At 42.1% G+C, this 10,796-nt stretch overlaps 1 long non-coding RNA gene across 1 annotated transcript; it reads right to left on the reverse strand.

The window, feature by feature from the left end:
- Positions 1-4,094: 4,094 nt before the first annotated feature.
- On the reverse strand, positions 4,095-9,567 carry LOC138687629 (uncharacterized). The gene is made up of 4 exons (XR_011326760.1): positions 9,468-9,567; positions 5,399-5,536; positions 4,852-4,925; positions 4,095-4,447 (listed from the first exon to the last, which is right to left on the reverse strand). It is a non-coding gene; the product is annotated as an uncharacterized lncRNA (long non-coding RNA).
- Between the last annotated feature and the right edge of the window lie 1,229 nt (positions 9,568-10,796).

Raw genomic sequence — 10,796 nt, forward strand, 5'->3', positions numbered from 1 at the left:
GAATTGGGGAAAAAGGTGAAACTCATGGGTTGAGATAAAGACAGTTTAATAGAACAGAAAGGAAGAGAATAATAATGATGATAATAAAAGGACAATAATAATAATAAAAGAATTGGCATATACAAAACAAGTGATGCACAGTGCAATTGCTCCTCACTTACTGACCGTTGCCCAGATCTAAGCAGCAATCAGGCCCCCAGGTGAACTCCCCCCAGCTTATATACTGGGCATGATGTCACGTGGTATGGAAAACTCCTTTGGCCACTTCGGGTCAGCTGCCCTGGCTGTGTCCCCTCCCAAATTCTTGTGCCCCTCCAGCCTTCTTGCTGGCTGAGCATGAGAAGCTGAACAACCCTTAAGTTTTAGTCTAAACACTACTTAGCAACCACTAAAAACATCAGTGTGCTATCAACATTCTTCTCATACTAAATGCAAAACATAACACTATACCAGCTACTAGAAAGAAAATTAACTCCATCCCACCTGAAACCAGGACAGTCATTCAGCTCAGAGGTTGGAGGATGAAAGTGGAAGTCTGAAACTCTGGCTCTTTCCTCCTTTGAGGTGTTTCCACAGGTTTGGGCTGCTCAGTGACACAAAGAGTAGTCTGGAGAAATTAATGCCACTGTTGCTCATACCTCACTGCTCTTTGGCTGCACTGGTTTTACTTTATGCTGCTCTGGTGATGCAGCAGCCATCAGCCCTTAACGCTCTCACCTGGAGGATTATACCAGCAAGTGGCAGTCAGAATGCCACCGTGAGCCCCCATGCTGTTCTCTTGTAGGCCATTCCCAGCAGCTTTTGTCTCAATGTGAGGGTCCACCTGGATGCTCAGCTAGACTTCAAGAGTCAGGCAGAAGCCAGGACAAAGACTTCCTAATTGCAGCTAATGAGAGATGGGCTGCTGAAGGTTGAGTATGAGTAAAGGAAGAAGAGACAACTTCAAAGGGTGAGATGAAGAGCCTGGACTTTGCCCTACATGTGTTTCCCTCAGTGTATGCAGTACATGAAGGAACTATGGCAAGAGCCTCTGAAAGTGTGTCTGAAACGCTGATGCCCTAGCGACAGGTTGTACACAGGGTTGTCTTGACCTTGGCCAAGGTATATGGAAAAGATTTCCAGCTTTATACTGCATGTCTTTCCATTCGATCAAATGACAAAAGTGTTGGGTTTGGGGGGTTATTTTATTACCTCTGGACCCATCAGATTGTGAAAGGAATACAGGTGGAGAGTTGATTGGTTTGGGGTTTTTTTACTACGACAAGAGAAGTAAGGTCTAGTGGAAACTCTCTACGTTTCTTAACTCCAAACATGCAGGTGTCCAAGCAGACCTTCCTTCCTTGCTGAGGCAATACATACTATTTCGAACCGACCTGGAGGGTTAAACATTACTTTGTCTATGGATACTGCTATGGGAATTTCCAGTATAGAAATTGAAGGTGGCTTTGGCTTGAAAAGAAAGGGAAGTAAGGATTAAATTTTAGCAGTCTTGGTTTTTTTCACTAATGAGGCCATATCTGGTTAACTGCAGGGTTTCCAAACCCTGTGTCACTTCAAACTGTGTCACTTCTTTATGTGGGAGACACTAAAAGTGAAAATGAGGAAATACCAGAAACAAGAACTTTAACTGTCATATGAAGCTAGTTCTATAGTGTTAATGCAGACGATATAGAGAAGTGACAGGATTTGCCTTTAGTATAGGTCTTGTTGAAATAATTAGCACTAAAGAGACGAAGCTTTGAAGAACAGAGTCCTGATATGCCATGAAATATTCATTTCTAGTAAGTCATTTAAATTAGAAGTGTTGAAAAGGGAAATTGTTCCAAGACTTCTCACAAAGTCTGTTGAACAGTTAGATGGGAATAAGGAGGGGGAGCGGGGAAGGAAGAGTTGTTTTGGTTTTGTTTTCTTTTTTAACTTAAAACCTGAGATGTAGCTTACTGCTTATATTATTGATGAATCCCTTGCTATTTCTCCCATGTAGTCATATGATGCTGACCAAAACTAGGAAGGAAATGTTTGAAATGTTTACCTAAGCCCCTTCTCCCATTTCAGCAATTTGTATTGTGGGATATAGAGTAATATGAACCAGCAAAACTGCCCGAGGTGTTGGTTAACACTGTTCTGGAAGATTTATTACCACCCAAAACATGAGAAATTCTTCTCAGTTGACTGACTTTATAGTAGCAACTGAAAAAAAAAAAACCCATGTACTGTGGCAATGTCTGAAAAAAATTCCCTTTGTACTACTTGTGCTGTAACAGGCTGCCAGCCAATGTCATCCACATGTCTGCTTGGTAGCAAAAAAGTTTTTCAGCATTTCTTCGTACTGAAATGAAACATTTTATATATATTTCAAAAGCATCTTGTAATTTTAAATTAGATCGCATACATTTAGTTTTACTTTGAAAAGGAAAACAAGGTTCACACCACGTATAATTTGGCTTCACTTCCTATCGCTCACTTCTCTCCCTTTTCAACCATCTTTCAGCAGAAATTCCACTATGCCAACCAATTTTAAGCAGAATTCCTCTAGACTAAATGGGCCCAGGTTTATACAGCAGAGAATAAAGGGCACAGTGCTACAACTCTGCTTAAGGAAGTGCCATCAGTGGAGTTACTCTCACAGGCTGGGAGTCTGACTTACCACGTGAGCTGAGCTCACATGAACCCGGAGTTCATCACAGTTAATGCTTCGCCCACAAGACTAGAACAAGCCAAGAGAACAGTCAGATAGTCATTGGAGACATTTGCATCATGAGCAAATGGAAAAGTACTGAGGCAAGGACGTCTTGTGTCCTTGACCTGTGTTTTCAGTTGTACAGCAGTCTGTTACCATTAATATTCTTACTCGTATTGCAGAGCTCCAGTTTGGATTGGGACTGCGTTATCCTTGCTGCAATACAAAGACCGAAGAGACTTTCTTCTGCTTGGGGTGCATTTGCCATGACCCTTGGACACTGGCAGCAGCCTGGTCTCTGGCTTATTCTCTTGATAAGTCTACACCAGAGCCAGAGGTGCTGGATTTCTGGCTGCAGAGCACCACCCCAGTGTACAATGGTGAACTCTGGTGGGATCAGATTCAGCCTTAGGACAGACACCTGAGGTTTAGGCGTCCCTCCTTAATCCAGAAATCGCAACTTTGCGGCCGTCCGAGAAGGTTCCACAACAGTTTATCAAACATGCATGAAGTATAAGATTAAATACTTCCAACTCACTAAATACCCATCAGTGTCAAGAGCAATCTTCAACTACACTGTAAAGAGATACCAAGCAAAGTTCTTCTATTTGGAAACAGCCCTTTTGCTAGAAAACAGGAAGTTTTTACGCCCTCTCACCTTCCCTGCCTACCAATTCATCAGATCACTGAGCAGCCTGTGACAGAATTATTTCCTTATTTCCATCCATTAGCACCCATTTATTGTCCATTGTACCACACACAGATTGCCAGCGTTCTTTGGGCCTGCCTTTTTACTCCAGTTCTGTACAACATTCAGCACAACAGATTTAGGGGCTCCAGAAACAGGGATGAATAATGCCTGTACACAACTCTGCTAGCTTCTCAAGTGTGACTCTTCAAAGTGTGGATAAAAATCCAAATTAATATCATTTTAGCTCACTTTTCTCCTTTCATAGGGGTAGTAAAGTGCAACCTCTCCCTCCAGAGCAGTTGCTTTGCTGAGCCAGTCACCCTCTCTGTAACGCCCCTGAGAAGAATGGGCACAGAGGGAGCCTTCTGGAGTGTCACTTCTCGTGGGAAGAATAAAAAACGGCCAGCCACTTCCTAAATGTACTGTCGCTCAGGAAAGAGATATTACCCACAACTTCATACAAAATTCTGCCAACTTGTTTTCGCAGAATAAGTATAGTACACGTGCATATTAAAGATCATGATTTTTTAGCTAGCTATTCTCCTGAATAACCTTAAGTACTTCATGAATAGTATAAAAGAAAAAAAAATACACGAACAACTCTTTTAAAGAAAATTCGCTGCTCTAAGCCAATATATGCATAGCCTTGTAGCATAGAGTCATTATAAACATAAAAATGTGACAAAATAAAAAATATTAAAAAAAATTCATAGATGTCACTCGGTACTTTACTAAAATTGGTACTTACAGTATAAGAAAACAGAGAGTAACTTTTCCAAATTAATTATTAAAGTTACAAAACCTTTCTCTTCATACAGGTTTTGGATTTTTAATTTTGGGAGCACACCTTTTAGATGCAATTATAAGGCACATCTGTTTTTATAGCAAATAAATTATTACTGTGTGCTAATCTAACCCCACTGCTGTTTGCATGGTATTATGTTCAGCAAGACGTGCAGTTCTGTGCGCGCAGCATCCCTCTTATGCATATCAGATGTTGTCAACGCTTTGGCATGGAATTCACTCAGTCCCACTTTCTAGATCCACACGCATGGCCCCGAGGTGCCGCATTGCTCCTGTGGGCAGAGTGAGCAGACAGTTGCATCACCCTGCTCGCGCACCTGTTCTGGATGTATTTACTTTTCCTCTACCTCCTCTGTGGATGCTTTAGTGACACTCAGACAGAAGAAGGAGATTGAATGGTTTAACAGTAACGTGAAGAGTATTTTGCAACACGGGAGTATAAAAGCACAAGTTTTAATGGTTATGATTAGAATTATTAAAATGCATAACAATAGAGAAGCAAACGAACAAGTTTAATTGTTTTTTTTATAACTGGCAATTTACTAAGAAGCAGATTGTTGTTAATGAATCTACTCAGATGGGTAAAATGGGCAGGAGTTGGCTCTACAGTTCTCTAAGGCTGAAATCTAATCACTTTGGTTAATTTGTTATTTATCCAGAACATTTTGTTTATTACCTTATTGTCCTTCAGAAGTAACTCTGTGTATAAATTTCTCTGCTCCCTCTCTTCTGATTATGTGATTGTAGAACCTGAAGGTATCAATTTAAATAATGCAGCAGACACCGCTGTCTGTAACCACAATTTCAAACAGGGTCATAGGTACTTTTTCTATAAAGGTTGTCAGAACAATTCTTCTCTTCTGGCTGCTCTCTTAAATGATAGTCATTGTGTGCCACCCAGAGTTGGGATAGCAGAGCCAGGGCACAGAGTGGGTTTGGAGAGGAGGACGAGTCACCACAGTCCTTGCGTGTCAAGCATCCCCTCCCATGTTTCCCTAGAGACGAGTGACTTTAAATACAGCTAAAAAATACATGTGTCTTCCCATGACAAAACACAAGGAGGAAAACAACATCTTCAGTATGCTCACCTATATATGTTTTATTTACCTATGACTCACTTCTAAACAGATCATTTCTCATCCTGCAAGGGACAGAGGGGAGAGAGGGATAAAGAATGTCAATCCAGTCCCAGCTTATCTTGCTGGCAACACAAAAAGGCTTACCTTAAAATGTTCAATGCTACATTCTCCCACTTCTGTGGTGACTTCTCCTGGGACTGACATTCCACCTCCCCCTCTGCATGCGATAACACTCTGCATTTCCATGAGCCCAGCAGTATTTTTAGCACATATTGCAATTCCCTAGATGGGAAGTAAAACCACAATGTTGTATCTCAGTCCAATGCTATCACTTCAGACCACTGCCATGAGCTGGTACTTAAGTCATACATCCTTAATTATATCAGATACATACTAGGATCGCATTCTTTGCCCTGGAAGGTTGCTGTGGTATGTCATGTGTCAAATCACACCACAAGCAAAAAATATTCACTGTACCTTTTTTGGGCAGTTCTTGCAAAATATAACCTACATGCACATTCCCCTTCTGGGCTGTATTAGCCGGGCACCGAAAGTGAATTTGGGCTCTGAATCCCAGGGGTGCTGTGTTTGAGTCTCCCGCAGGGGTTGATTCGGTCACCCTTTCCTGTACAGCACCTAGATCAGTGCGGTGAGTTCCAGCCTTGGAGCTGGTGCCTGACCTTCAGGCACTGCACTGAGCCACCGCTGAGCCCAGGCCCTGCTGCTGACCCTCCCCATCTTTTCATGAATGATTTACCAACCTTTCTTCGTTTTTGCCTGGTTTAAGCACAACCAGCTCTCCATGTAACCACACAAAACACTCCTCCTGCAAACACCAGGGCGGGGGACTGGTGGGATGACAGCAAGTAGCTGGAGGGTGGGGAAGGGTGGACAGCTGCTTTCAACACCAGAACTGGTTTATGCTACCTGAAAGCATTCACGAAACTACAGCCACTGCTGACTACCAACAGCATGAGTAACCTACCAAAAAAATCCAGCTTCTATTTGTCTCACTAGGAGACAACTACAGAAGAAACTCTTGGGAGCTAGAAAGCTCTGACATCAACCGTGATGTTTCCTGAGGGGAAATGTTACAATGCAGCCTGGGGTTCGTGGAGGCTGAGGAGACACAAAAAGCTTCTGGCCAAGGTGTGCTCCTCCGGCCCCTTCCCTCCGACGGCTCGGCTCTGGGAGAGGCGTGGAGCTGCTGCCGCCACACACCACCTGGAGCACACGCAGGTGACACGCTCAGAGCCCTGGAGTGAAGCCAGTGTCCCGGAGAGCCGTGCCGACCCCTGAGTGAGAGTGCTGGGCACCATGGCCATGCTGTGCTCCTTCTCAACCTGCGCCTCGGCTTCCCAAAACCTCTTTCAAAGGATGGTACAGCGCTACAGAAACACCAGTTTATGCCCACGCAGCAGCAGTGGATGATGCGTGATGAGAAGATCCTTGCGTTCACCCGGCTCCAAGAGGTGATCTAGGCAGACACTGACACAAATATGGATTCTTCTGCCTGCATCTTTCTGGGCTGTCTCATTTTTATGCACATCAGGAAAAAAAGCAATCTCTAAATTTTCATGTACCTTTTCAAAAGCAAAGGATTGATAAAGAAGAATCCCTTGTGGGTCTGGGTTTTTAAACTTTTTTATTTGTAAAATGAATTTAACATTTTGAAATTATTAAAAAAGATTCAGATTTTTACCACACCGAGGGTTGGGTTTTCTAAACAAACATGATTTAGTTCAGCCTCCAGGTTTGTAGAGTTAAGAAAATGGATCCCTGAGTTTTCTGTAAATAAGCTTTTAAAGAAATAATTCACAGACCACCCAATGACCAGAAAACGTTTGCTATTTTGCAAGGACAGCTGTAGCAGGAGGGGAAGAGCCTTCTGACCAGGTTCCCATCAAACGATGACGTGAGATATGTGACCTTCCTAACAGTATACTGGAGCATCTGTTTGAAAAGCAAGCTCCTGCTGGCATGATTTCAAAACCTGACCATAAATTAGTTCTCATCCACAGCTGTCTGAAACCCAAAGAAATTAGCTCAGGTTCTTCACATTGCTTCATTCTGATGGGAAGGACTAAAATGTTTGCATGTCATGAGTACTGTAGGTGCGTGTTGTTAAATCTTTGCTACTAAATAGAGCTTGATATGGCATCATTATCTATTATTTTGATATAGCTGAACACTACATGGAGTAAATTTTAGAGGAGAAATTACTGATGAAAACCTCTAAAAAGAGGTATAGCCAATGAGTGTTGAAATTCTACAATTCCTCAGAGAAAAAAAAAAAGGTTGAGTATTGAATATGTATTACGTAGGAACATATGCTTCAAGCTTAGAATCTTGTGACTGGTCTTTATTCATATTTGGGTCGAGTTGGATTCAGTGGAATGAAAGGATCGAAACTTTTCTAAATATTTGTCTGTAACCATTGTGGCAAATTCTCTTTGTTTTATAAACAGACAGAGCATGCCTCCCCAAGAATAAAGAAGTAGTCATGCACATTAACTTGTATTGGCACAAGTGCTTCTACCAGGAGTAAATTCCTCACTGGAAAAAATATAGCTATGAATTTGAAGATCATATTAAATGAGTAAGTTCAGTTGAAACCTGATCACGATCTTTGCATCCTACAAGTATTATTAAAACTTAGAAAATTAACAAAAACCTACATATCATAATATGAGAGACTATTTGTATTTAAACATGCTTGCAAATAATTATGTGTATTTTGCCTCCATTTGTTACAAATGGAAACTTGTGCTGGAGACACATCTCTGACTAGGCAGGATCTCCCTAGCTTTGTTACCTCTCCCATCCTGCCTTTCAGGGTACTTACAAAAGAAAGAGAACAGGGTGTATGTCACGTTTACATCGATCTGCCCTCTCCTGGAGCTGTTGGCAGGACATTCTGCAAGAAAGGTTCTGTATTTTATAATCTCCTGGTTTTATTTTCTAGTCTACCAGAACTCAGGTTTATTAACTTCAGGATATGGCAGAGGGCATTTCTTTGCCTGTGCAAAATGAAGCAAATGGGTTCACCTGTGGACATACATTTGGGTTGGTTTATTCTATGAGGGGCAGTTTTTTACCATTCAAACAGCATTGCAGATCACTGAACATAAGTGATCTTTAGTATTATAAGTTTTCTGAATTGTGATGCCTTAGAATTTAAGACACATACTCAATAAATATCACGGTGGATGTAGAGCAGTCCTCTGCAGCAATCACTGCAGAGGAGGAGGAGATTGCAGTAACCCCTGGGAGGAGGTTGTCTAAATGGGAGTGTTAGGGAACCTCCACAGTGCTGAGGATTTTGTCTTTCCTTTCACTGTGCTGTCAAGCAATATGTCATCATTTTGGGTAACGTGTTCACTTCAGGTGTCAATTTTTTTCTTTATGGTGACTCCATGAGGATAGTTCCGTTTCACCAAAAATGACTGTTACTTGCGCCTCTTACCAGGGCACACTATCCTTGGATTATTACTCCAGTGTGATTACTTGTTGTCTTATTCCTCACTGTTCAGGACTGTAATGTTGCAGAATGGAGGAGGGAGGGAGGTGATACAGTAAGCTTCTGTATAGATGAAAGAGCCAGAACGCTAAAGCATCTGCAACCACTGCATAAGAAAGCCATTTGACACCTTTAAAAGCTTTAACATACTCTATTTTTAGAATAATACCAGCATCTGTGTTGACAGCTTACATGCCAAGTTTCAGCTTGATGCAAATTTGAAAAGTCCTGAATAAAAACTGCTAAAACTCAGGAGCGTATAACACTACCTGATCCTAACTGACATTCAAAATAGACAGTAGTTAAGCTGCAGTATTTATATAGTACACTACTTCATACCCTGGAAAGATAGAAAGTAATCTCCTTCTTTAGAAGTGCTTTACCAAGTATACGATTGGGTCACCTGAAAGGTTATTATAAATAGAACTACTTAGCTGAATACAAATGACATTATAACTTGGCACCACTGTCTTGGGAAGGAGCCTGTACTCCTGCAACACTCTCCAGCAAACCAGACACTTTTATACTCAATAACAGTAAATTCTGCAATATCAACTGAAAATGTGGGAGGCTCTGCTATAAGCACAGCCAGTTCCCTTGTTCCCCCGCTGCCAGCTCAGCCCCTTGGAGGGAGCACGGCCATCCTCGCCCGGCTTCTCCTCCACACCCTGCCAGAGCAGGCACCCTGCTCACTTCCATCCAGGCTCTGCGGCACGGGGACAATCTACACACATCTGCTTATTACCTCTTCTGCTGGACAGAGGGTCCACAGGAAGCTCTGCAAGAGCTTTCCTCTGCCACTTTTCTTTTTCTAGAGCGGTCAGGTGGAGCAGTGTGGGGTGGAAGACCGGGATGAGCCTATTGCATCACTCAGATTGAAAAGGAAAGTGATGTCTTGCTGACACTACCAGCACTGGCCAACAAAGCCAGGGGCTGAAGCCAGTCTTAAGAAAAACGCTTCCAGATTTATTTTCAGTAGATGGAGTTTAAAGAATTGTAATAATTTATACAGGGACCTGGTGCAGCTGTTTGCTTTAATATCTCTTATTTATATATGAAAAGTGTTTTGTAACTACAGGATTCCCTACTGCCTTACTATGTGCCTCAGGGACTCCAGTGAGTGTGACCCTATGAGAGATAACGTAGAGGTGAAGATCTTTGTGAAGAATGTTGGAAAAAAAATACTTTTTAAGGCAAATAAGTGCAGGAAAAGTACAAAGGGGAAACATTTCTTAAAAGATAATTATTCAGGAAGAAGTCAGATATATCAATCCTATTATCTAGACCAGTGCTTTGCTTTTATAAAGTTTCTACCACTAGAGTCAAACACTGTGGTGTTTTGTTTGTTTGTTTTTTATACAGGTATTCTCTGTATAAAAAAGGGGACAAGATTACAGAAGCAAAACAGCATTACTTGTTAATTTATTACGTAAATACAGTCACCATGACATTAGTTGTGTTGCATTACATTAGTTGTGTTTGCATCACTCCTTTTGTTCCACACACGCACTGAAGGGAGGGTTTTGTGCTTTACGTTGGACAAAGAAGTTTTACTAGAATAGACACTGTTTAGGAAGGAACAAGTTTTGAGTGAGTATGAGTATTTCTGTAGAAGCAGCTAGCGCCACTATCCATAAAACACATCTAGATCTTCTTTATTTACATTTGGGCATTTTTTTAAAAGGCCCGTGTGGAGTATGCTAGCACAACCTGCACTGGAGCGCCCTGTCTGCACCCGCATGCCTGTCATTCAGGGGTTCGAATGGCATCCGCGCTGCAGAGCACAGGGATGTCCTTGGCACCCATCCGATCCATAAGCACTCCTGTGCTCTTGGAAAATCATGAGTTGCATGTCCCACAGCCTCTTGCTGGCACGCAGGGAGCCTCTGGTGTCAGAGTCCACGCTGCCTGAGGATATGTCCTGAAGGCTGCTCTCTTCCCCCAAAGCTGCTGTGAAACCTCAGGTGTGTTCCTCAGAGGTATGATGAACATTTCAGTATGTACATGTGATGGGCCTATGCT

The sequence above is a fragment of the Haliaeetus albicilla genome, chromosome 11 (genome assembly GCF_947461875.1).
Source record: "Haliaeetus albicilla chromosome 11, bHalAlb1.1, whole genome shotgun sequence".
NCBI lineage: Eukaryota > Metazoa > Chordata > Aves > Accipitriformes > Accipitridae > Haliaeetus > Haliaeetus albicilla.